Here is a 27,463-nt window from a genome sequence, read left to right on the forward strand (position 1 = left end):
TCTATGAGAAGAATTGAGATGTATATTCCAGGGAAAATTATGGACGGCCTCCTGAGTGTAGGATGGTAGTAATACACAATGAATTCAATTGGCCATGATATAACGTAGGGGCGTGACAGGTTCTGACACGGACATAAAAATCAGCCGAGGTGGTGGCGCCTTACCTTTTGAAGAAGTTATTCGCTGCAAAACATGTTAAGGGAGAGTTGAGGAGTTTTATGGGAACTCTCTCTCATTAGTTTTTTAACTGCACAAGCTTTGGATTTTTGTTTATAGTACAATTTGGGGTTGTTACTTCTGATTACAAGAATTTTCATTGGGTGCTATTATGGGTACCAATACCGAGCTATAAACATATAGAATTATATGCAGGGGGAAAGCTTAATAATGTAGGTGTGAGTCTTCTCCAAAGGAAAGTCTCCATGATTTATAATATTACCTGTGAGAGTGTCTCAGAGATGGGATATAACCAACAATATTTATTAATAAAAAAAAAATGTACTGCATGATTTATCCATGATAAATAGGTGGCAATCAGCAAGTGCTACCAAGGGTGCTAAACAAACAAAAAATAGTGCGGCTCCTAAGCTTACATTCCTGCTTTTTCAAATATAGATAGCAAGAGAACCAAGACAAATTGATAATAAGCGTAAATTAGAAAGTTGCTTAAAATTGCATGCTCCATCCATCTGAATCATGAAAGAAAAAAATTGGGTTTCATATCCCTTTAATAAATGGACCCATTTAAATCACTATAGTTCATGCCCTGTATTATAGATCTTTAGGAACTTTTAGAGTGCTGTCAGGTGTATTCTGCTTAGTGTCTGTCAAAACATATCCTTTATTGGAAAATTTAGTGTTTATTTATGGTTAGTTCAACACAGTTAGACAAATTGTACATTAATGCAATACATTCAACTATATGACATAGTGAGTTTGTGAGAGTAGGAAAAAATAAATCATCTTTGATGTGGCAATAATGTTCTTGATATTTAAATTACCAGGGTGGCACATATTCTAAATGAGGAATGATAATCAATGGTTACGGTAATTTAATCAATTCCAGAAAACAGCACACTTACATGTAAGGGGGATGGAAAAAGACTTGCCAAGTCCAAATTAAGTGAAATATCAGTATAATTTCCAGCCTCCAAAATGTTAAAAAGACCTTTATTTCTTTAAAGTTAAAGGGCCATAATACACAAATGTTTAAACACTTGAAAGTGCTGCAGCATAGCTGTAAAAAGCTGACTAGAAAATATCTCCTGAACATCTCTATGTAAAAAAGAAAGATATTTTACCTCAAAAGTTCCTCAGTAGCCACCTCCCATTGTAAAGGATTTCTAAGCAGCATTTTAGTGTGTCTGTCCTGGGACAGCTGAAAGGATGAGCATCGTGCACTCTCATCTTATTTCACCAATCAGGTAAAGGAAGCTTACTATGAAATCTCATGAGAGTTAAGTCAAATCTCATGAGATCACAGTAAGAGTTCATGACCTCAGCACTGCTGATGCCGATTGGCTGCTGTTCATTTCTTCATTTTTTTTAATTTTTACCTGCAGCTGGGAGCAGCTGAGTATAACTTTTTACACAGAACTAACTCTGCGGAGCTGAGGAGATTGTGAGGTAAAATATCTTCCTTTTTTACATAGAGATGCTCAGGTGATATTTTCCTGTCAGCTTTTTACAGTTATACTGCATCAGTGTCAAGTGATTTAGCATATGAGTATTATGTCCCTTTAAGTCCAAAAGCATAGCACAACGTTTCAGGCCTGCAATAAGCCCTTAGTCATGAAAAAGTGCATGTTGCAGGCCTGAAACGTTGTATTATACTTTTGGATTTAACTTTAAAAGCAATAAAGGTCTTTTAACATTTTGGAGGCTGGAAATTATACAGTAATTTTACCATCACTTTAAAAAATTTTGGTACATTGTATGTAAATAAAAGACAAAAAAAAAAAAGTAAGGTCTTCAGCCTCACTTTCTGAATAGACTAATGAAGATTACACTGTGTTTTTAAGCATCCTGGAATATCTAACATGAATTAAGCTATGATTACGGCATAGACGAAACGTGTCAGTTGACCCAGGGACACGTATCTGTGAGACTGAATGCATCTTACCTATATTGGTTTTAGCTAAATCCATGGATGCTTGGATTTTTAACTTATCAAGTTTAAATAAAGGATATGTTTTACACTTGCACAGCAGTGTTCCTCATCAGTTTGTTGCATATCTCATTGCTGTGTGAGCCAGAGATGTGAGCACCTGACAGCCATGTTATTGGGCTTCAGCAAACCGGTCCTACTTTTCTTGTGTGTCATACTGGAAAAGGTAATCTAAGTAGGGAAAATGCATGTCATTGGGATCACCCCTTCTGTAGAATGGATGTGCCGCTTTGTATCTATCATAGGAGCGTGGAGCAGGAGAAGAAGATAGCGGTGAGTGAAGGGTAAAGTATTTTAAAGTAATTTTGTACGAGAGGTAATTAAGCAAATAATTATACAAGAATTGAACAAAGGACAAAGCACAAGGCAAGTGCAGCTGTTATACTGTGTTTTTTTTTCCCACTGTTTCCCTTTTTTTGTAAAAATGCTTTATATCTTCATGCTTCTTTTTGCTACCTCTTGTCTCTATAACAAACTATAATATTAATTTACTCATTTCCCCTCACCACCTGCAACATTCATTGGTCCATCCTCACCTCACTTTTGCTCTCATGAGATTCACACATTCCTAAACTCTCTCTATCCTCCCTGCACCTCATCTTAAAAACAATCTCAATACTGCAAATCTGTATCTCATTTATGTCACTCTCCCTCTTGCTCATACTAACTGCTGGTGATATATCATTCAATTCCAGTCCCCCACAACTTCCTAAACTCACCCACCCATGTGTACTTTGCCATTGACCTAGAAACCTTATCTAAGTTCAATTTCTATCTAAAAACAACACTCCCTTCACTTCTGCACTTGAACTCTCGCTAAATATCTGTATGGAGATATCAGGGTCCTGTACGATCTGGGAGGTGGTAAGTTCCCCAGCCAAGGCTGCAGGTAGAGGTGCCACTCTTGGTAATTAAAGTTTTGTATTTGACCGTGTGTTAAGATCTGTTATCACGCTATGGAGGACACTGACATTAACCCCTCAGAGGGTCCTAGCTTTGCTATCTCTATAAATAATACATGTTTATATTGTGAGGAGACTATGGTTTGCCCCCCTGCACAATTTTGCTCTATCTGCCTAGGTGATGTTTTAAAAGCTAAGAAGGGGTTTTAAACGGTTAATCCTTCTGGTAAGCTTATTCTTTCTGAGCCATCCACCTCTCAGGACTCTGTTGTCCAGGAGATGCCTATTCTTGTACCGCAGTCCCCTTTTAACTCTATATCACAAGCAGTTTCCCGGGCGCACCTGTAACTCCTGCTGGAGGTGGTTTATTGCCAGCGAATTTTACTTCACAACTTCAGTTCGCTGTTTCTGCTGCGCTAAACGCTTTACCTATCTCTGGGAAGTGTAAGAGAAAGGTTAAGCATATTTCTGCTGATTTGGGGGATAGATAGCCCTTCACTAGGCTGAGTTGGCTAGTTTGTCTCATATTCTGCATCAAAATCTAGATTCTCTGAGACTGACTGCGGAGACAGAGACAGACAGACAGACAGACAGAGAGACTCTGATCCAAGCCTGTTACTCGTATTTACCACAGGGTGTGGTGTAATTACCTACATTGGTGTGATGAACACGGTTTTTCCTGGCACAAAGTAAAGGTTGCTCGAATTCAGGATGGGTTGGAAAAGGGTCTGTCAGATGGTTCTCTAAAGGGTCAAATTTCTGCCTTATCGGTCCTACTGCACAAGAGATTAGCAGACCTTCCTGATGTACAGTCCTTTATTCAGGCTCTGGTTAGAATCAGGCCTGCATTTAAACCTGTTGCTCCCCATGGAGCCTTAATCTGATTCTGATGTTTTGCAGCAAGCTCCTTTTGAGCCTTTGCATTCTGTTGATCTTAAGCTTCTATCCTGGAAGATTTTATTGTTGTTAGTCATTGCCTCTGCTCGCAGGATCTCTGAGATTTCTGCTTTACAGTGTGAGCCCCCTTATCTGGTTTTCCATGCGGATAAGGCAGTTTTACGTACCAAGTTAGGTTTTCTACCTAAGGTGGTTTTGGAGCGCAATATCAATCAAGAGATTGTTGTTCCTTCCCTTTGTCCTAATCCTTCTTCCTCAAAAGGAACGTTTGCTTCACAATTTAGATGTTGTGCATGCTTTAAAATTTTATCTCCAGGCAACTAAGGATTTCAGACAATCCTCTTTGTTTGTTTTTTATGCTGGTAGACTCAAGGGCCAGAAGGCCACTGCGACTTCTTTTTCTTTTTGGCTGAGGAGTATTATCCGTGTGATAACAAAAATCATAAAAGAAAAACCAAATAAAGTTCTGAATAAAGGATATGTCTGTGTCCTCTGGATGAGTTTTTCAGCTTGTTAGCATTCCTCAGTGAGATCCCATAAAAAAGGAAACAGAAAATTGCAACATAGTGTGAATCTGTAATGGCACTTTGAGGAAGTAGTTGTTTTGTAACAAATGACTACTCACATTTGTTGGAGCTTTCCACTAAGCTCAAGGATATGCGCACTCCCACTTTATACTGATGGGAAAACAGTACACTAGGCAAAACTTGGATACAAATTTATTTAAATTTCAAGTTTAAATTTCAACTATCCCAATGTATTAAAGAAGTAGACAACAACAAAGTAAAAAATTGGTTGCTACCATCTGAAATGGGTTTTAGAAAGTGTCAATTCTGCAATGCTTGCAAATTTATGAAAAAAACTCCAAAATTCTGTAAAAAAATTCTTTTCTGGAGATAACAAAAGGGAGTACAGTATAGATCAATTTATTACTTGCAATAGCAAAAACGTAATTTACATGTTACGATGCTCATGCAATTTAATCTATATAGGGCGTACCTCTAGACTTCTGAAAATTAGGATGAATGAGCATATTTACAATATTGAAAAGGGTTATGCTAATCATACAGTATCGTCTCACTTTGATAAAAAGCACAATAGAAATGTAAAGGATTTGGAATTTCTGGGCATTAGGAAATTAGAACTGAATTGGAAGGGAGGAGACACACAGAATAGATTGGGACAATTGGAAATGAAGTGGATCCATATTATGGATAGCTTGATACCCAATGGTCTTAATAAAGATTTTGAAATCCATCACTTTTTGTGAAAGTTATTTATAAGTACAGCTACGAAGGCTATAAAATCTATATATGTCTTGTTTTATTTTTATTTGTTTTTTTTTTTTTTGTTTTTTTTTTTGTTTTTTTTTAAATTTATAATATATATATATATTTTTTTAAAAAAAAAAAAAAAAAAATTTAAATTTTTTTTAAGTTTTAATATTTTTATATTTTTTTATTTTATTTTAATTTATTTTTTTTATATTTTTTTTTTTTTTTTTTTTTTTAAATTTTAATTTTTTTTTATTTTTTTTTTTATTTTTTTTTTTTTATTTTTTTTTTTTCTCTTTGTCCACACTCATATTGTCAGTGCTAGGTAGTTTTAGAATGTTTCACAAACTTATTTTCAATATATGGAACCCCAAATGTAAAATTAAACACATAGTTAGAAACAGTAACCTCAACATCCTATCATAACTTTTCAGCGCAAACACATACAAGTACAATATATGTTTTTAAACATGCCACATGCTAACAAATAAAATCTATTTTTGAAAACATTACGATACAACTAGGTTTATAATAAGGCTAGTAGTTTAATTATGGTCCATAGGACATATAGTCAGTAACATCACTTAAACTAAAAAAGATATAACTAATACCTTCACAATAAGGGGTTAAAAAAAAAATAAAAAAAAAAAAATACCTACATATACCATCAGTATAGACACCAATTGCAGGCACAATGTGATTATGTTTTTTGAAGTTTTGCATATATGTATAATGCTATAACATTATAATGCATAATTTACCAATTCTGGTTATCCATCTTAACATCTATGCATATATCAACAAAATGTATAAAACTGAAAGAAGCTGAAAAACATACTAGTTGTTTAATGACAAATTACCTAAATGCCAACTTCCAAAATGGAGGATGGAACTACAAACCTGGCAGAAACTCATCAATGGATTGTTTAAAAGGACTCTTGGACATGCGCACAAACATTCCTTGACAAAGCATACCTGCGAAACGTACGTCGGAACTGAACTGTTCTATATTGAGTTTTATCACGTCTCTACACTAGCCAGGACACCTGGGGGCTTAGCGCAACTGTCTTGCTAATAAAGAGGTTTTGGTTTCGGCGGTCACACTCCTGCTGATCCATTTACCTCTTTGCAAGTTTGGCGATTTGAAGCATTTATTACAGCATATCTGCTTTTGTACCCTTACATTGTGGTGTTATCAAGGCTTATGTGACGCTTTTATATATTTTAAAATAAATTTGTATCCAAGTTTTGCCTAGTGTACTGTTTTCCCATCAGTATAAAGTGGGAGTGCGCATATCCTTGAGCTTAGTGGAAAGCTCCAACAAATGTGAGTAGTCATTTGTTACAAAACAACTACTTCCTCAAAGTGCCATTACAGATTCACACTATGTTGCAATTTTCTGTTTCCTTTTTTATGGGATCTCACTGAGGAATGCCAACAAGCTGAAAAACTCATCCAGAGGACACAGACATATCCTTTATTCAGAACTTTATTTGGTTTTTCTTTTATGATTTTTGTTATCACATTTATTTCACATTTTTTTTTCTTTGTGATATTTGGTATATTTATTGTAATGAGGAGTATTATCCGTTTGACTTATGAGAAGGCTGGACAGCAGCCTCCTTAGAGGATAACGGCTCATTCCACTAGGGCAGTTTCTTCCTCCTGGGCTTTTAAGAACAAAGCCTCTATAGAGCAGATTTGTAAGGCTGTCCTCCTTGCATACATTTTTAAAATTCTATAAATTCTATGTTTTTGCTTCAGCTGAAGCAGCTTTTTGGAGAAAGGTGTTACAGGCAGTGGTGCCCTCAGATTAGGTTCCGCCTTCTTCTTTTGCCCTCCCATCTTTTATTCATTCAGTATCCTCTGGAGCTTGGGTATTTGTTCCCAACAGTAATGAATTAAGTTGTGGATTCTCCCTGCCTTTGGAAAGAAAACAATTTATGCTTACCAGATAAATTCCTTTCTTTTCTAGCAGGGAGAGTCCACGCCCGTGTTTTTTTTTTTATTTGGGGTGACTCCATCGACTGAAAGACTGGGGGAATAGGGGAAGTGGGAGGGATATTTATAGCCTTTGGCTGGGGTGTCTTTGCCTCTTCCTGGTGGCCAGGAGTTGATATTCCCAACAGTAATGAATGAAGTCGTAGAGTCTCCCTGCCAGGAAAGAAAGGAATTTATCTGGTAAGCATAAATGTTATTTTTCAGCTATTGATGCATTTTCTCAAACTTCACGAATTTCCTTTTTCTAACCTTTATCTCCTCAGTTGTAATATCCCAGCACTTCCTACTGCTCTCCCTCCTTCTAAACCTTGCACTAAACTCCACAGAAGCACCAAGTCACTAGATCAACAACATCTTTTAAACTCTCTCAAACCTTTGCTCTCTCCCATCTCCTTTTTTCCTGCCCTGACAATCTGTCACTATAATTCCACTCTCACATTGGTTCTTGACAAATTGGCACCTCCTACCATTGCTTTAAAGTCACACACTCATCCTCAGCTCTGGCACACTCCTCTGACATGCTACCTACGCAGAGGTTCCGCACTGCTGAGTGACATTGGAGTGTTCGGCTGACTTTCTTCATTATAAAACCTACAGTCACAGGTTCAGCTCTTTTACCCCAGCTACTGAGGAAGAAGTTTCTCCCTTATATCCTCCTCTCACCTCACTACTTTTTCCTTTACTCCCATCCCACAACAACTACTGCCTTTGTCACACATTTTTAATCTCCCTCAGCACTGGTATCTTCCCCTCATTCCGTAAACATGTACTAATCACACCTATTCCCAAAAAATCTTCTCTCGATCCATCATCCCCATCCAACAAACACCCTATTTCTCTTCTCCCCCTTACCTCAAAACATCTGGAAAGACTTGTATATACACGTTTATCACATTTCCTCACATTAAACTCCCTCCTTGATCCATTGCAATCTAGATTTTGCCCCAGCACTCCACACAAACAGTAAGCATTAAAGGGATAGTAAACACCAAATATTTTATTGTTTAAAAATAAAGATATCCCTTTATTTACCATTCCCCAGTTTTGCATAACCAACACTGATATAGAAATATACTTTTTACCTCTGTAATTACCTTGTATCTAAGATTCTGCTGACTGCCTCTTTATCTCAGATCTTTTGACAGACTTGCATTTCAGGCAATTAGTGCTGACTCAAATAACACTGTGCTCATGCACGTGAAGTTATCTTATATGAAACACATGAACTAATGCCCTCTAGCTATGAAAAACTGTCAAATGCATTCAGGTGAGAGGCGGCCTTCAAGGGCTTAGAGATCATATGAGCCTACCTAGGTTTAGCTTTCAACTAAGAATAACAAGAGAACAAAGCAAATTTGATGATAAAAGTAAATTAGAAAGTTGTTTAAAATTGCATGCCCTATCTGAATAATGAAAGTTTAATGTGGACTTTACTATCCCTTTAAGGTTACTTATGACCTAATTACAGCAAAATCAAAAGGCCATTTTTCTCCGTTAATCCTTCTCAATCTGCCTTTGACACTGCTGACCACCCTCTCTTGCTCCAAACTCTCCAATCCTTCGGCATCTGCGACACAATGCTTTTGTGGCTCTCCTCCTACCCGTCTAACCGGACCTTTTGCATAGCCTTCACTGGCACATCCTCTCGACCTTTATCACTTTATTTGTTGGGGTACCACAAGGCTCTGTCCTTGGTCTGCTTCTCAATTTATACATCATCCTTGAGTTCATTAATAAATTCCCATCTGTTGGTGCTCTAGCACTTTACAGCATTTTTTTTTTAATTATTATTATTATCAGCAGTTATTTGTAGAGTATTTTATTATTGCATTAATGTGTGCCTCTGTGTGTTGAACGCTCCCACAAAAGGGCCAAACACACATGGGGGAAAATACATAGCTAACTACAGCCTGCTCCGAGCTGATAATACATGTTTGCTCCTGAGCTGGACACAAGTCATTGAACCAATAAAATGTGGCATAATACAGGATTATTATTATTATTAATACATATTTTATTTACAAAGTTATCATTTTTGAAGCACTGTACAAAATGTATAGTACAAATAAATGGAATAAAAACAATCAATAATTGACTTAACAACCTTTGCAAGGGGTTCTCACATCCTATTCTAGAAGATTAATCAGTAACTGAATGAAACAAATTATCCTAGTGAACCGGATCCTTACCAAATCATTATTACATTGTGTGTGTTAAAGTTCACTGACAGAACTTTTCCAGTTACTTCACCCTTACCAGTTGTTATATTGTTCTATATAGCCCATTTACCTATATTAAGGTAAATAAGGTTTAGTGAATGAGCTTAAGGGACACTGAACCCAAACTTTCTAATTTACTCCTATTATCAAATTATTTTCATTCTCTTTGTATCTTTATTTGAAATACAAGAATGTAAGTTTAGATGCCGGCCCATTTTTGGTGAACACACTGTGTTGTTCTTGCCGATTGGTGGGTAAATTCACCTACCAATAAACAAGTGCTTTCCATGGTCTGAACCAATTTTTTTTTAGCTTAGAGATGCCTTTTTCAAATAAAGAAAGCAAGAGAACGAAGAAAAATTGATAATAGGAGTAAATTAAAAAGTTGTTTAAAATGTCATGCTCTATCTAAATCATGAAAGAAAAAAATTGGTCTCAGTGTCCCTTTAGTATAACATTCTACCACCAGAAGCTGGAAAGACTTTAATACTGAAAAAAATACTTTGTTAACAGTTTTAAATCAGTCTACCTGGGATAACGTGGCTAGATTGATTGTATTTTCAAAGATTTCTAATGACATTTTTTTGGGGGGTAAAGGATAAATAAAAAGTTGTGTTTATTAGTGGTAAGTCTGTTCTAAATAGTATTAAAGCCTAGTTGAGTAGGTCTTATGGCTACTGGTCCTTCATCAGCACTGCAATTAACAGTGACGTGTCATATAATTGTCTCACAAGTTTTGGGATCGTCCCAAGTTGGGAGCACAGTCTTGTTTTGACTTTGTCATCTGTTTATGATCCCCATCCAGATTCTGCTCAAACCAACTTTACCTGCTCCAGACTGTTAAGGCCCAACTTCCACATCTCCTAGACTTCACACCCAGAACACATGCCATCTGGACCACACAGACCCATCCCCCTGGCTACCTGATGCTGGGCCAGATTAAAAGTGGTGTGCTATATAATAATAAAATATATATCCAGCATTTTATGCAGCACTATACAAAAAAAAAGGTATATTACAATCTTAAGAGTACAATTAAAAATAAAAAAACACAACTTACAATGAGACATTATGTAAAACTATACAATGTATATTACTACACGTAGATTTGCAAACATAAGTAAAAGGAGAGGAGTGCCCTGCCCTTAAGCACAATCAGTTGTAGATGCACTTTTATACAAAGTGAGCTACAGTTAGAGAGGCTTTCAAGCTTATAATCTAAAGGAAACACACAGGGCAGTTGAAGTTGTACGCATCCTGGAACAGATATGTACAGTATTTAAGTAACAACGTTTTTGGGACTAGAGGAAAGTCTGAATGAGCAAGGCAAGTAGTTCCCTATGATGGGGGCAGTTCTAGAAAACTCTTGCAGACGATAGTGTGAAGAAGTAATAAGAGATAAGTAGAGAAGTCATTCTTGGGAAGAGCAGAGGGGGCAGTTTAGGCAGTATTTGCATAGATATTGGAGGGTGCAGTGTTGGTGAGGGCTTGGTATGTTAGGGTCAAAAGTTGAAATGTATTCTTGAGGCTAAGGGAAGCCAGTGGAGTTGTTGGCAAAGAGTTGCAGCATATGTGATGCAATGCTTAAGGAAAATGAGCCTGGCAGAGACATTCATGATCGGTTACAGCAAAGACAGGCAGTAGCTTAGGAGACCAGAGAAGACAGAATTGCAGTAGTCAAGGCACGAAATAAGGTAGTGGACAAGAATCTTAGTTGTGTCTTTAGTGAGGAAGTGAGGAATTTTATAGATATTTTTAAGGTGGAATTGGCAGGAGTCAGCTAAAGACTTAATGTGGGGAGCAAAAGAAAGTTCTGAGTCATTGTGACCCCAAGACAGCGGGCCTGAGGGGTAGGGGATGATGGCAGCGTTTTCCACAGTAAGTGACATTTGAGGAATGGGGAAGATTGGTAGAGGGAGGATATAGGAGTTCAATTTTAGATAGGTTCAGCTTTAAAGGGTTAGAAAATTATGCAAAATTTAACCTAACTAAAAACGGATTATTATAACAACTATGTTATATTATACCAAATAAAACTGTGGGGAAAAACGAAGCTTCTACATACAATTATTTTTATTTTAAAGTTGTTATGAAAAGAGGGATAACGACCACCCACAAAAGGAGGTGTAGATTATGTTAATCCTGCTACCGCCCCCCATCCAATGGCAAAGTGTTTGGGTCCCTAATCTTTAATATTAAATTCAGCCCACAACGCATGTGCACTTGCTTTATAAGGAATTCGCATGCACACTACAGCGGCCATATTTGTAGTTTGTTAGTCTAGGGTAGTACTCCATATACTTTATAAAATTCTCGTTAGTCTATGGGTACTTTGTATACTTACCTCAAACGACACTGCTAAATCTGCTGCCACTCCTTCCTCTTCAACTTCCATGGTACCCAGAACTTCAGTGCTCTGGTGCGCCACTCCCCCATCATGATCCACATGTCCACACAGCATCCGGCGCAATCGTGATGTGCTGCTAGAGAAAGTAGAGAAGGGATGATTCTGCGCACGCAATAGAATAACTTTAATGCGCATGCGGGCAGCCATGATGTTTCTACCTAGGTAGATCATATTAGGTCTCATATAACGACCAAAAAATGGGTTTGACACAGTGGTCATTTTATAAATAAAATTACAAGATAATGAAAGAAAACTTTAAATAGGTACCAATTAGAAATAGGTTTATTATTTACACAAGTTTAAAAAAAGTTTTTTGGGTTTACTATTCCTTTAAGTAGTGCAAAGCCATCCAGGAAGAGATATTAGCTAGGCAGCTGGTTACATGAGTCAGCATGGAGGAAGAAATGTCTGGTGCAGAAAGGTACATTAAGATGATACTGAAACATACAGTATTTGATTAATGAGGCTAGAGATGATGTGGAGACTGAGAAAAGAAGGGGACCTAGAACTGAGCTATGAGGTACCCCAATAGAGAGGGGTAGAAGGGAGGAGGAGGAGGAAGAGCCAGAGAAGGATACACTGAAGGTACAGTTAGAAGATTAAAGTATAATCTTTGCCTGCGAGCAAAACCTGACACACGCTAACTAAAGGACTTCGGATATCGCAACCACGCTAACTTATTCTCTCCATAATCAAACAAAGAAAAAGAAGGTGCTCTATTATTCTCCCCATAGACTTTAATGTAGCGCAATATTGAAAAAAAGAAAGAAAAAAAAAAAAAAAAAAAAAAAAAAGACACACACATTACAATGTTTTTTTTGTATTGGAATGTGAAATATTTACAGTAAATACAAAGTAAAACAAATTAAATAATATTATAGAATTATTTTTTAGACCCAATATACAGTGTGTGTGTGTATATATATATATATATATATATATATATATATATATATATATATATATATATATATATATATATATATATATATATATATATATATTATGGCCCTTTGCAGTCAAATTCATGGCCATATATACCTTTTTATTAGTATTTTAATTAATTTTTATTACTATTTTAACGATTTTTTTTTCAGATCCTGTTTATACAAGTGTAGCTGTTTATTTTAATGTGTTTATGTTGTTTTATTTTAGCCCTAACCCTTTACACAAAGTCTTCAGTCGTGCTAACCCAATGTGCGTTGAAAGAAAACGTGTTTGCTCAAGCACAATTTAATTTAACTTGTAATACGCGTGCAAATTAATGCAAGCGCTATATTGCATGTGCAATAAATTTAGAACACCACTTGTAATCTAGCGCTCTGGGTCTTTACTTTTAAATAACCGGGGATATGTAGTGAGATATGACACATTCACAGTGTTTCCAGTTGTCCTGTAATTTGCCAGATCATCCTGAATTATGGGCTCTGTCCCACTTTCCCTTCTTCCTTTTTTATATCTTGGTCTCTCTCAAAGAAACCAAGAAACCTGGGACAACCCAAACCCTGCTTATGACTCCCAAACATTGCTCATGAATGCCCAGACTCTTCCCATAACTTCCCAAACTTTGTCCAAGGTTACCCAATCCCTGTCAAAGAATTCCCAAACTCTACTCATGAGTGCACAAATCCTGCCCAGGAATATCCATATGCTACCTAAATCACCTCAGCCTATCACTAGACCACCTAGAATAAGCTATTGAATCACTTGCCCACATTTGGATTACCCAGACTCCACCTCAGACCTCCAAAACATTGGAACTCTAGTGATGACCCACCCCTAATGCCAGATTTCAGATAGTTATTTGAAAGGTTTGCATCCATTTGTATTTATCAATTAAATTTGATGCTAATAGTTACATAAATATATATATATATATATATATATATATATATATATATATATATATATATATATATATATATATATATATATATATATATATATATATATATATATATATATATATATATATAAAAAACACAGAAGGGAACTGCACTCTCATACCGGACCGGGTACACATCCCATGACCCTGCAACATGCTCAGCTCTGGGTGCCACTGGCACTCACAGGAAGCTGTGCTGTCCCCAGAGCCACAAGCAGTTAACCCCAGACAGGTCTGGGTGCAAGAACCATAGGGAAAATTACAAAACAAATTAATACAACACACAGAGAAAACCCAGCACTCACTTACAAGCTCTCAGCTAAGATTTAAAAGCAAAAATGGAAAGGTTAGTCACCGCATCTGGCCAAATGGGACAAGCTCAGGTACCACGTCAAGGTCCTCTCCAATACCTGAGACCCTAAAACAGCCACACAATGCAAGCTTTCAAATCCAAACAAACTGAAAACAAGGGAAGGGTGCACAGGAATATGTAACCACCCTAGAAATATACAAAACACGGAAGGGAACTGCACTCTCATACCGGACCGGGTACACATCCAAGACCCTGCAACATGCTAATTTAATTAATTTAATTTGTTTTGTAATTTTCCCTATGGTTCTTGCACCCAGACCTGTCTGGGGTTAACTGCTTGTGGCTCTGGGGACAGCACAGCTTCCTGTGAGTGCCAGTGGCACCCAGGGCTGAGCATGTTGCAGGGTCATGGGATGTGTACCCGGTCCGGTATGAGAGTGCAGTTCCCTTCCGTGTTTTGTATATTTCTAGGGTGGTTACATATTCCTGTGCACCCTTCCCTTGTTTTCAGTTTGTTTGGATTTGAAAGCTTGCATTGTGTGGCTGTTTTAGGGTCTCAGGTATTGGAGAGGACCTTGACGTGGTACCTGAGCTTGTCCCATTTGGCCAGATGCGGTGACTAACCTTTCCATTTTTGCTTTTAAATCTTAGCTGAGAGCTTGTAAGTGAGTGCTGGGTTTTCTCTGTGTGAGAGATAGATAGAGATTATATATATATATATATATTTATTTATTTCAGAAAATTGGTGTAAATGCACTCTCACCAACTCTTGCAACTTGTCAGGGTGCTATGAAGGTAATTGTAGACATGTAGAAAAGAAGCACTCACTGAACTTACTCCAACTGTGACAAAAGTTTACATTGCATTAAACTTTTGTCACAGTCGGAGTAAGTTCAGTGATTGCTTCTTTTCTACACACACATATATATATATATATACACACACACACACACATATATCTCACATAATGTATATACACATACAGAGAGAAGTGCACTCACAGGAACAACAACAACTGGCTCAATACCATTGTTAGCCTGTTCTATGGCGATTTACCACCTGGATGCAACTTCTTTTAGCCCAGTAATGCTTTTCACAGAAAAGAACTTTCCTGTAGTATATCAGTCTGATCCCGCCTATTACGGTCAGTCCAGCGCTGAAATACCAGGCGATTCCTCTCTGAACAAGGAACACAGCAACCCCAGACGAATATATATATATATATATATATATATATATATATATATATATATATATATATATATATATATATATATATATATAAATAAAATTTCTCCCCTTTAATGTGTTCCCATTGATCCATTTTCTTCCTAATGGGAAAGAGTTCACAGCCGCATTCATTACTTATGGGAAATAAGAACCTGGCCACCAGGAGGAGGCAAAGTCCCACCAGCCAAAGGCATAAATACCCCTCCCACTTCCCCCAGTCATTCCTTGCCTTTCGTCCCAGGAGGTTGGCAGAGATGTGTCAGAAGTTTTCTTTTAAAATTATTTTTTTCATATGTCTCTTATGGATGGTGCTACCCTTTGACATGGGACGGGAGTTTTAAGTAGTCCTGTCAGTCTCTTGTGGAGGGCCTGGGTGAAAGTGAGAGTCCGGAGATGCAGTGGGAGCTTCCCCTGCGACACCATCCCGGCTCGTATTCACAGCTCCGTTTCAGCACTTGGCGTTGTTGAACTTCGTTTCGCTATATGCTGTCTTCTCTCAAGTCCATGACGGAGGCGATGCTACTATTCGTCACACTTGAAAGGCCGTGTTCCTGTTCCACGGCGTAGATTCCGGTAAGAGTGTTTCATTTTATTCCATTATCTGTAATGTGATTATGACACTTAAGTATGGGCCTCGCTGAGGCACCTTCTGCTCTGATCTGGGAATCATGGGATAATTCCTCCTTAGGGTGGATTATTGAACGGGGTAGTTTTTTTTTTTTTTTAAATCATGTTTCTTATGTGATTCAACGTGTGTGTGTGTGTGCGCGCGCATAGCGGCTCTGCGGCCGAGACATATGCCTAGGTGGCACATATTGGCTTGTTTTTTCGGTTGTGGTTTACACGGCCTAGAACTATACCTTCGGGTTATGCCTATTTTATTCAGACTTGCTTAACTTTTTCTGTGGACCTAGTTTTGCTGCCCTTTAGTGGCACGCTTTTTGGGATTTCATGGGGCATCGGGTGACCGGGAGCGTTTTTACGCTTGGGTGGGTCTTCTTCCCCTTCCGCATTCCTGACTGAGTGGAGACGGCGGAAAGAGCCTGCTCCACTGAGGTCTGGTCATAGGAGGTGGTGAGTGCCCGCAGCCATTGTGGTGGTCAGGTGTCAGGTTTTTTTTCCCCAATCCCTGTTTATCTTGTGCAGTCTTAAGCCATGGAGGATTCCAATGCTGGGACTATTTTCATATCAGATCCAGAGTCGTCCTCAGGTGAGGATTGTAATTCTGAGTCGTCCTCGGATGAGGACCATAATTTGGCCCTGTTATCACAAGTCTGCCAATCATGTCCCTCGCGCCTGGATAGTTTTCCGGGTCCCTCGGGCTTAGGGGATCCTGGGCCTTCCGAGCCATCGGCCTCTGCTCCTCAGGAGGCGCCTTCCCATACGCATACTCCTTTTACTTTTGAGGTCCCCGATGATAATGTCCCCTCAGTGCAGGGTGGATTGTTTCCCCCGGAAATGGCGAGATATTTGCTATTTAATATTTTAATGGCACTGATTTTGCTTGCAGGACCCTGAAGTTTCCTTGCAGTTATGTGCCTGCCTGCCTATTCTGGGTGTTCAGACTGAACGGCACTATACTATTCCCCCCGGAGGTGTTCCCCCTTGTTGTTCTTTACATTATAGGATTGTGTGGCTGCGTGTCCTATTAAGACGACTTTTTGACTTATTGGGGGGTATCCTTTCCTTTATGGTCTGAGGACTTCTCAGTTCTCCCAAGGTTTTTTGAGATAGGCTAGTGGGGATGTGTCTCTCCCCAGTCGATCTACTGTAAGCTTTCCCAGTCCTTTTGTTCTGGAGGTTAAGATTTCTGTTTGGCAGGTCCTGCAGAGACATAGTTCCTTCTGGGCGGATGCCCTTGTTTTTCTTTTATCTTCTGGGTTCCCTATGGGAATTCTGGGATTGCTTGATTTAAGTTCTTCTATGAAAGTTGTTTCTGGATTTCTTCCGTAGTTTTGCGTGTGACCTGTTACTTGTTAGTGACACATGTTGTGCCTGGCTGGTCCAGCGGGACCTGCTGATTCTCTTGTTCAGTTATTTGTTTTTATAAAAAAAAAAAAAAAAAAAACAAACAAAAAAAACACACTATTCTTCTGGACATTCGGGTCTGGATGTCGGAAACGCTTGGGCTGGCCCGTGTCAGTCCACACCCAACGTCGGGACCGGTGGTATCCTACCATGCCCCGTCACATCCCTGATCCGAGGCGTGTGGTCCTTACCACGTGGAGCTGTTAGGCCCTTTTGAGCTACTGTGATGGTTCTCCTAGGGTTTTTGCCATTGTGTAGTTTAGGCTTTGGGACCGCAGTGGGCTCTGTTTTTGGAGTCCTGTGCCTCAGGACTACTGATTAGGTTTTTTTTCCCCCCCTATCAAACTCGTGCTGCAGGTGTTTTTCGCAGTATCTCTTGTGTCCTTCTTAGATTTGGATTCGAGAGTCCGGCTTGAGCCTGTTGCCTTGGGCGCTGACTTATGGAAGTCTGATTTCCTCCTTATAATTCCGTTGTGGATCTTGGGGGAAAGAGTCTAGGTTTTTGGCAGTCTACTCCTTTATCCTATCCGTATGTCCTGGTTATACCCCTGGGTTTTGGGGTCGGGATGGGTCCTATTGTCTCCCTTTTAGGGAGTCTGGGGTATTTCTGTTTGATACATTTGGGGAGGATTGACTCTGGACCTTTTTGTTAAGGGGTTCCCATTTCCTATTCCTTTTTCATGTCTAAGACTAACTCGGTTTGACCTCTTTTTCCCCCCTTTTGTCTCTGCCTTCTGCAGACTTTGTCACGGCGCATGGGTTGAGCTTGTTGGTCGCCTTGCCGCTTGTGTTAAGGGGGCTCGAACAGTTGCTCTCAGTCTTGACCCTTTTTGTGGGGTTCTGGGAGGTCTGTATTCTTTTCTGTCCTAGGATTTGTGCTGGTCACTCAACACTTTGGGCATTCTATGCCTGTACAATCATTTGTAGATTGGTTGGGTGTCCAGGGGACATGTGCTCCCTGTCTCGCGTTTTTCTGAGGGACTTTTGTCTCTCTTGGATTAGCTTCACTGCCTAGTAACGGACGATTTGCTGTTGGGAAACAGCTGCAGTTGATTTACTTTGTCTGCTGGCAAGCTATTGAGCCTAGGTGGCCTAGTGGTTAGCTTGTCTGTCTAGCAGGCTGCAGTTTGTACTCAGCTGCGATTACTTATTTATAATCTGATGCCTGTGGGCTTGCCCTTAGGGATTGTGTCCTCAGGTCTCTGGGGTTCTTTCTGGGGTCTGGTCGCTTCTCTCAAGTGTGCCTGGTGGTCCTTCACTTCCTCTTGTGTAGGAGTGGGGTTCGGTTGGTCAGCTATTTTGCCCTACGGTTAGCTTCGCTACCCAGCTTGCAGAAGGTTGCCGTTGTCTCCAGGGCGAAGGTTGCTCCTTGTGTCGCGCTTTTTCTGAAACCCCTGGGTGAGTTGGATCCTTGGGATTCCTTTGTTCAGAAGGGTTGATTCAGGAAGGATGTCCCGCTGCTCAGCGGTCTATAGTGGTGTAGTGTGGATCTGCGTAGTTTCAGTTGCGCTGGAGCGGGATGTTCCTTATCCCTTTTCGGATGGGGGCTCTGCTTATTTTGCACCACTAGTTTTTGTCATCTTTTCCTGTCTCTCTCCTGAGCTTTTCTCTGGCTACGGAAATTGCTTGTGAAGCGTCCTCAGTCTCTTGTGGTCTGGGACTTGGTCTGTTTTCCCTGCTCACTGGGGTGGGGGTTTTTTTCCTTTACGTCCTTGTTTATATGGTAATGCGTATCCACGCTGTCTCACTGTTTTTGCGTTTGCTGGTCATTAAGATTGTTTGTTTCTCTTATGGTCCTTTCCTGACTTTTCATATAGTCTGTTCGGGTGTAGCCTACTGAGTGGCTCTGGGTTGTCTCCTTGGACGTTGTTCCTTTTCTTCTGTCTTGTATCTTCCCTCTGGGAATTTTTGGTCAGGGTCCCTCGCTTGGTTGAGGGGCTGCGGCGGGGTTGTTGCCCCTGACAGATGCTGTCCTTGAGGTGGGTGCTCTCAGTTGGGCTCACTCATGGCTCTATCTAGGTTCCTTGGACTGTTGGTAGATTTGTGTTTCTGGGACCGCTTTTTGTTTTCCAAAATGTTTGTTGATCCCTGTTGCGGACGAACTGGGATCTTGTTTTCTTGGGAATCTGTTTTTAGGTTGGTGCCTTTATTGGTCTGCCTCTTACCCTCCTGTTTTGTTATTCTGTGTCCTCTTTGGCTTGGGTATCAATTTCCCATAAGTATTGAATGCGGCTGTCAACTCTTTCCCATTAGGAAGAAAAACATAAAATTATGCTTACCTGATAATTTTATTTTCTTCTGTGGGAAAGAGTCCACAGCCCCCCGCCCGTTTTTTGAGGCGTTGTTGTTGTTTATCTTCTGGCACCCTTTCACCTTGATGCTTCTTCCACTTTTCCTTGTTCCTCGGCTGAATGACTGGGGGATGGGGGGAAGTGGAAGAGGTATTTATGCCTTTGGCTGGTGGGTCTTTCCCTCCTCCTGGTGGCCAAGTTCTTATTTCCCATAAGTTATGAATGCGGCTGTGGACTCGTTCCCAAGGAAGAAAAGAAAATGATCAGGTAAGCATAATTTATGTTTTTACCTGCTGGAGTGTATTTAATAGTTTGAAAATAGTTCCTCTAACTTTATTTCGGCATTTGAAATAGCTGATTTTTCCTGTGGTATTCCAACTTATACTGAAAGTTTCTGTTCTTAAAAAGGACCACTAAATGCAGTAGAATTGCAAAATTAACAAGTGCATCATAAAAAGACAATGTAATAAGTGAAATAAACAGATTTTTTTTCAGTAAAATTTCATTTGTCTCCCATTTTCCGGCCCCCTCTATCATGTGACAGCTATCAGCCAATCACAGACTAGTATGCGTATAACCTGTGAGCCTGTGTGCATGTTCAGTAGGAGCTTGTTCTCCATAAAGTGTGTGTATAAAAAGACTGTGGAAAATTTGATAATGAAAGTAAATTGGAAATTGTCTTAAAACCACATGCTTTATCTGAATCATAAAAGTTTATTTTGACTTGAGTGTCCCTATGTGTATTGACTATAAAAAGTCTGTGTAAACATAGCTAGCAGAAAAAAAAATTACACTCCCAGTGACGGTTAGGAGAAATAAGATAAAAAATAATAGCATGTTAAATTTTCAATTGATCTCTGTACTAGGCTTTGATTTACAAACAGAGATAACATAAAGAAGCATATGTGTATACAGAAAGTGATAATATAAAGATATCTGATTGCCCTGCAAACTCTTCCCATTTCAACGGGTTGTGGTGTTAAAGAACAAAATCAGTTATTTCATATACAAAAATAAACATAAAGAAGAAACTATCATACATTGTATACCCTGTCACTAGTATAACAAGCCATTGGAAACACATTAAGGGAAAACATTTTTACAGTACACTGTCCTTTTAAGTATCAATAATAAAACAAGGCAAAGCTTGATGGAACATCTTGGTTAAAGGGCCACCTTACATGTTGGCTTTAGACATTCACCACTGGTATTCTTGAAGGGAGGCTTTATGTGGGATTTATTGTTTAATTAATAGTGGCTCATACATCACTAAGAATATTATTTTGCTTCACCATGGGTTGTTGCCCTCTCTGACAGTCAAGGCACTACCATTCACTAACCTGTCTACTAGAGAGGCCTGCTGTGCATTGCGTTACTAATCCTAACTAGACATGTGCGGTTCATTTCGGATTTATTCGGAAATTCAGAGCTTCGGATCGATTTGAATTTCCGAATCTACCGAATGAATCTGAAATAGCTGCCGTATCTCCGAATAAATCCGAATTAGCTCGGTAAAATTCGGCATTTCCCCATAGGAAACAATGGGGAGTTTCGGCTGAAAAAAAACCTAACACCGCAGCCCCATTGTTTCCTATGGGGAAACACTAAGTCTGCACCTAACATGTACCCCGAGTCTCTAAACACCCCTAATCTAACACTTATTAACCCCTAATCTGCCGCCCCCGCTATCGCTGACACCTGCATTATTTTATTAACCCCTAATCTGCCGACCGGATATCGCCGCCACTATAATAAATGTATTAACCCCTAAACCGCCGCACTCCCGCCTCGCAAACACTATAATAAATTTCATTAACCCCTAATCTGCCCCCCCCCAACGTCGCCGCAATCTAACTACAAGTATTAACCCCTAATCTGCCGACCAGACATCGCCGCCACCTACATTATAGCTATTAACCCCTAATCTGCTGTCCCCAACATCGCCGACCCCTACATTATAGTTATTAACCCCTAATCTGCCCCCCCCCCAACGTCGCCGCAATCTAACTACAAGTATTAACCCCTAATCTGCCGACCGGACATCGCCACCACTATAATAAATGTATTAACCCCTAAACCGCCGCACTCCCGCCTCGCAAACACTATAATAAATTTTATTAACCCCTAATCAGCCCTCCCTAACATCGCCGCCACATACCTACAATTATTAACCCCTAATCTCCTGCCCCCAACGTCGCCGCTACTATAATAAGGTTATTAACCCCTAAACCTAAATCTAACCCTAACCCTAACACCCCCTAACTTAAATATAATTTAAATAAAATGAAATAAATTTACTATAATTAAATAAATGAATCCTATTTAAAACTAAATACTTACCTGTAAAATAAACCCTAAGCTAGCTACAATATAACTAATAGTAACATTGTATCTAGCTTAGGGTTTATTTTTATTTTACAGGCAAGTTTGTATTTATTTTAACTAGGTACAATAGTTATTAAATCGTTATCAACTACCTAGCTAAAATAAATACAAATTTACCTGTAAAATAAATCCTAACCTAAGTTACAATTACACCTAACACTACACTATCATTAAATTAATTAAATAAATGAATCCTATTTAAAACTAAATACTTACTTGTAAAATAAACCCTAATATAGCTGCAATATAACTAATAGTTACATTGTAGCTATTTTAGGATTTATATTTATTTTACAGGCAACGTATTTATTTTAACTAGGTAAAATAGCTATTAAATAGTTATTGACTATTTAATAGCTACCTAGTTAAAATAATTGCAAAATTACCTGTAAAATAAATCCTAACCTAAGTTACAATTAAACCTAACACTACACTATCATTAAATAAATTAACTACAAGTACCTACAATTAAATAAACTAAACTACAAAAAAAACCAAAAAAAAAACACTAAATTACAAAAAAAACAAAACACTAAATTACAAAAGATATTACAAGAATTTTAAACTAATTACACCTAATCTAAGCCCTTTAATAAAATAACAAAGCCCCCCAAAATAAAAAAATGCCCTACCCTATACTAAATTACAAAAGTTAACATCTCTATTACCTTACCAGCCCTTAAAAGGGCCTTTTGCGGGGCATGCCCCAAAGAAAACAGCTCTTCTGCCTGTAAAAAAAGCAAAACACAATACCACCCCTCAACATTACAACCCACCACCCACATACCCCTACTCTAACCCAAACCCCCCTTAAATAAACCTAACACTACCCCCCTGAAGATCTCCCTACCTTGAGTCGTGTTCACCCAGCCAGGCCGAAGTCTTCATCCGATGGGGCAGAAGAGGACATCCAGACTGGCAGAAGTCTTCACCCAAGCGGGGTAAGAAGAGGTCTTCCATCCATCAGAAAAGTACCAAAAATACAAACAAACACTAAATTACCAAAAATAATAAAATATTACAAGAATTTTAACCTAATGAAAGCCCCCTACTAGCTATTAATATAGCTACAATATAACTAATAGTTACATTGTAGCTATTTTAGGATTTATATTTATTTTACAGGCAACGTATTTATTTTAACTAGGTAAAATAGCTATTAAAATAGTTATTGACTATTTAATAGCTACCTAGTTAAAATAATTACAAAATTAACTGTAAAATAAATCCTAACCTAAGTTACAATTAAACCTAACACTACACTATCATTAAATAAATTAAATACAAGTACCTACAATTATCTACAATTAAACTACAAAAAAAAAAAACACTAAATTACAAAAAATAAAAAAATATTACAAGAATTTTAAACTAATTACACCTAATCTAAGCCCCCTAATAATATAACAAAGCCCCCCAAAAGAAAAAAATGCCCTACCCTATACTAAATTACAAAAGTTAACAGCTCTATTACCTTACCAGCCCTTAAAAGGGCCTTTTGCGGGGCATGCCCCAAAGAAAACAGCTCTTTTGCCTGTAAAAAAAAACAAAAAAAAACACCCCCCCCCCACATTATAACCCACCACCCACATACCCCTACTCTAACCCAAACCCCCCTTAAAAAAACCTAACACTACCCCCCTGAAGATCTCCCTACCTTGAGTCGTGTTCACCCAGCTGGGCCGAAGTCTTCATCCGATGGGGCAGAAGAGGACATCCAGACCGGCAGAAGTCTTCATCCAAGCGGGGCAAGAAGAGGTCTTCCATCCATCAGAAGTCTTGATCCAGGCGGCATCTTCTATGTTCATCCATCCGGAGCAGAGCGGCAGCATCCCGAATACATCCGTCGCGGAGCATCCTCTTCTTTCTTGATCCGACGACTAAATGACTGTACCTTTAAGTGACGTCATCCAAGATGGCGTCCCTTGAATTCCAATTGGTTGATAGGATTCTATCAGCCAATCGGAATTAAGGTAGGAAAATCTGATTGGCTGTTTCAATCAGCCAATCAGATTCAAGTTCAATCCGATTGGCTGATCCAATCAGATTGAGCTTGCATTCTATTGGCTGATCGGAACAGCCAATAGAATGCAAGGTCAATCTGATTGAATCAGATTTTCCTACCTTAATTCCGATTGGCTGATAGAATCCTATCAGCCAATCGGAATTCAAGGGACGCCATCTTGGATGACGTCACTTAAAGGTACAGTCATTTAGTCGTCAGATCAAGAAAGAAGAGGATGCTCCGCGTCGGATGTAATTAAGGATGCTGTCGCTCCGCATGGATGAGCATAGAAGATGCCGCCTGGATCAAGACTTCTGATGGATGGAAGACCTCTTCTTGCCCCGCTTGGATGAAGACTTCTGCCGGTCTGGATGTCCTCTTCTGCCCCATTGGATGAAGACTTCGGCACGGCTGGGTGAACACGACTCAAGGTAGGGAGATCTTCAGGGGGGTAGTGTTAGGTTTATTTAAGGGGGGTTTGGGTTAGAGTAGGGGTATGTGGGTGGTGGGTTGTAATGTGGGGGGGTATTGTGTTTTTTTTTTTACAGGCAAAAGAGCTGTTTTCTTTGGGGCATGCCCCGCAAAAGGCCCTTTTAAGGGCTGGTAAGGTAATAGAGCTACTTTAACTTTTGTAATTTAGTATAGGGTAGGGCATTTTTTTATTTTGGGGGGCTTTGTTATTTTATTAGGGGGCTTAGATTAGGTGTAATTAGTTTAAAATTCTTGTAATATTTTTTTATAATTTAGTGGGGTTTTTTTGTACTTTAGTTTATTTCATTGTATTTAATTATAGGTACTTGTAGTTAATTTATTTAATGTATTTAATGATAGTGTAGTGTTAGGTTTAATTGTAACTTAGGTTAGGATTTATTTTACAGGTAATTTTGTAATTATTTTAACTAGGTAGCTATTAAACAGTAAATATCTATTTAATAGCTATTGTACCTAGCTAAAATAAATACAAAGTTGCCTGTAAAATAAATATAAATCCTAAAATAGCTACAATGTAACTATTAGTTATATTGTAGCTATATTAATAGCTAGTAGTGGGCTTGCATTAGGTGTAATTAGTTTAAAATTATTTTAATATTTTATTATTTTTGGTAATTTAGTGTTTGTTTGTTTTTTGGTACTTTTCTGATGGATGGAAGACCTCTTCTTGCCCCGCTTGGATGAAGACTTCTGCCGGTCTGGATGTCCTCTTCTGCCCCATCGGATGAAGACTTCGGCCCAGCTGGGTGAACACGACTCAAGGTAGGGAGATCTTCAGGAGGGTAGTGTTAGGTTTATTTAAGGGGGGTTTGGGTTAGAGTAGGGGTATGTGGGTGGTGGGTTGTAATGTTGGGGGGTGGTATTGTGTTGTTTTTTACAGGCAAAAGAGCCGTTTTCTTTGGGGCATGCCCCGCAAAAGGCCCTTTTAAGGGCTGGTAAGGTAATAGAGCTGTTAACTTTTGTAATTTAGTATAGGGTAGGGCATTTTTTTTATTTTGGGGGGGCTTTGTTATTTTATTAGGGGGCTTAGATTAGCTGTAATTGGTTTAAAATTCTTGTAATATTTTTTTATTTTTTGTAATTTAGTGTTTTTTTTTTGTAATTTAGTTTAGTTTATTTAATTGTAGATAATTGTAGGTACTTGTAGTTAATTTATTTAATAATAGTGTAGTGTTAGGTTTAATTGTAACTTAGGTTAGGATTTATTTTACAGGTAATTTTGTAATTATTTTAACTAGGTAGCTATTAAATAGTCAATAACTATTTAATAGCTATTTTACCTAGTTAAAATAAATACAAACTTGCTTGTAAAATAAAAATAAACCCTAAACTAGATACAATGTAACTATTAGTTATATTGTAGCTAGCTTAGGGTTTATTTTACAGGTAAGTATTTAGTTTTAAATAGGATTCATTTAATTATAGTAAATTTATTTAAATTATATTTAAGTTAGGGGGTGTTAGGTTTAGGGGTTAATAACCTTATTATAGTAGCGGCGACGTTGGGGGCAGGAGATTAGGGGTTAATAATTGTAGGTATGTGGCGGCGATGTTAGGGAGGGCAGATTAGGGGTTAATAAAGTTTATTATAGTGTTTGCGAGGTGGGAGTGCGGCGGTTTAGGGGTTAATACATTTATTATAGTGGCGGCGATGTCCGGTCGGCAGATTAGGGGTTAATACTTGTAGTTAGGTTGCGGCGACGTTGGGGGGGGGGGGGCAGATTAGGGGTTACTAACTATAATGTAGAGGTCGGCGATGTTAGGGACAGCAGATTAGGGGTTAATAGCTATAATGTAGGTGGCGGCGATGTTAGGGACAGCAGATTAGGGGTTAATACTTGTAGTTAGGATTGCGGCGACGTTGGGGGGGGCAGATTAGGGGTTAATAGCTATAATGTAGGTGGCGGCGATGTTAGGGACAGCAGATTAGGGGTTAATACTTGTAGTTAGGATTGCGGCGACGTTGGGGGAGGGCAGATTAGGGGTTAATAGCTATAATGTAGGTGGCGGCGGTGTCCGGTCGGCAGATTAGGGGTTAAATAATTTTATTATAGGGTTTGCAATGTGGGGGGGCCTCGGTTTAGTGGTTCATAGGTAGTTTATGGGTGTTAGTGTACTAAAACATACCGAATTTCGGAACCAAATCGAATTCAGCCGAATTTATGCGAATCCGAATAAATCCGAAACAAATTCATTCAAATTTTGCTGAATTCGATTCGACCCGAACACGAACCGAATTTTTTAGCCATGCACATGTCTAATCCTAACCCTTCTTCCTAATCTTTAACCCTTCTTCCTAATCCTTAACCCTATGAACTAAAGCTAATCCTAACTTCAATGCAAATAGCATCCATTTTATGTGGCCAGAGAGGCTTTGTAGACATTATGCGTGCCCTCTAATGAAGGGAGTTAGTCCCTAACAGGTTATTCCAGGCTGTTGGAAGGCATGACACTTTAGGTAGATTTATTAAGCAGCAGATGCTGCAATCTACCTTCGAAATTTCCTGCTCGCCGGAAACTTGCAAGCACAGTTAACACCAGAATGTGTTGTTTTAAAAGATAGATAATCCCTTAATTACCCATTCCCAGTTTTGCTTAACCAACACACATTTTACCTCTGTAATTACCTTGCATCTAAGCCTTTCAGTTCTTTTGACAGGCTTGAACGAAAAAAAGCACAGCGCGCATCCACGACTCAAGGTGAATCAAATAACAATTTATTCAGAGCAATTAATATGTTGCACTTACAAGAAGTATTAAAAAATGAAGCCTTTATAAAACCAATTCAACCCGTCAGCTCAACGGACTCAACTTCTGGAGTGATCATCAGCTGGAAACAATGTCCATACTTTGTATCAAGCGTTCCTTACTTGCGGGCTTTTTCTCCCAGTTTCTTTTGAGTTCCAATGCGACTGCAGGAAACAGTAGTGAGTGTCTCTACAAACGACAGGCTGCTCCTCCGTCTA

The sequence above is a fragment of the Bombina bombina genome, chromosome 5, assembly GCF_027579735.1.
Source record: "Bombina bombina isolate aBomBom1 chromosome 5, aBomBom1.pri, whole genome shotgun sequence".
Taxonomy (NCBI): Eukaryota; Metazoa; Chordata; class Amphibia; order Anura; family Bombinatoridae; genus Bombina; species Bombina bombina.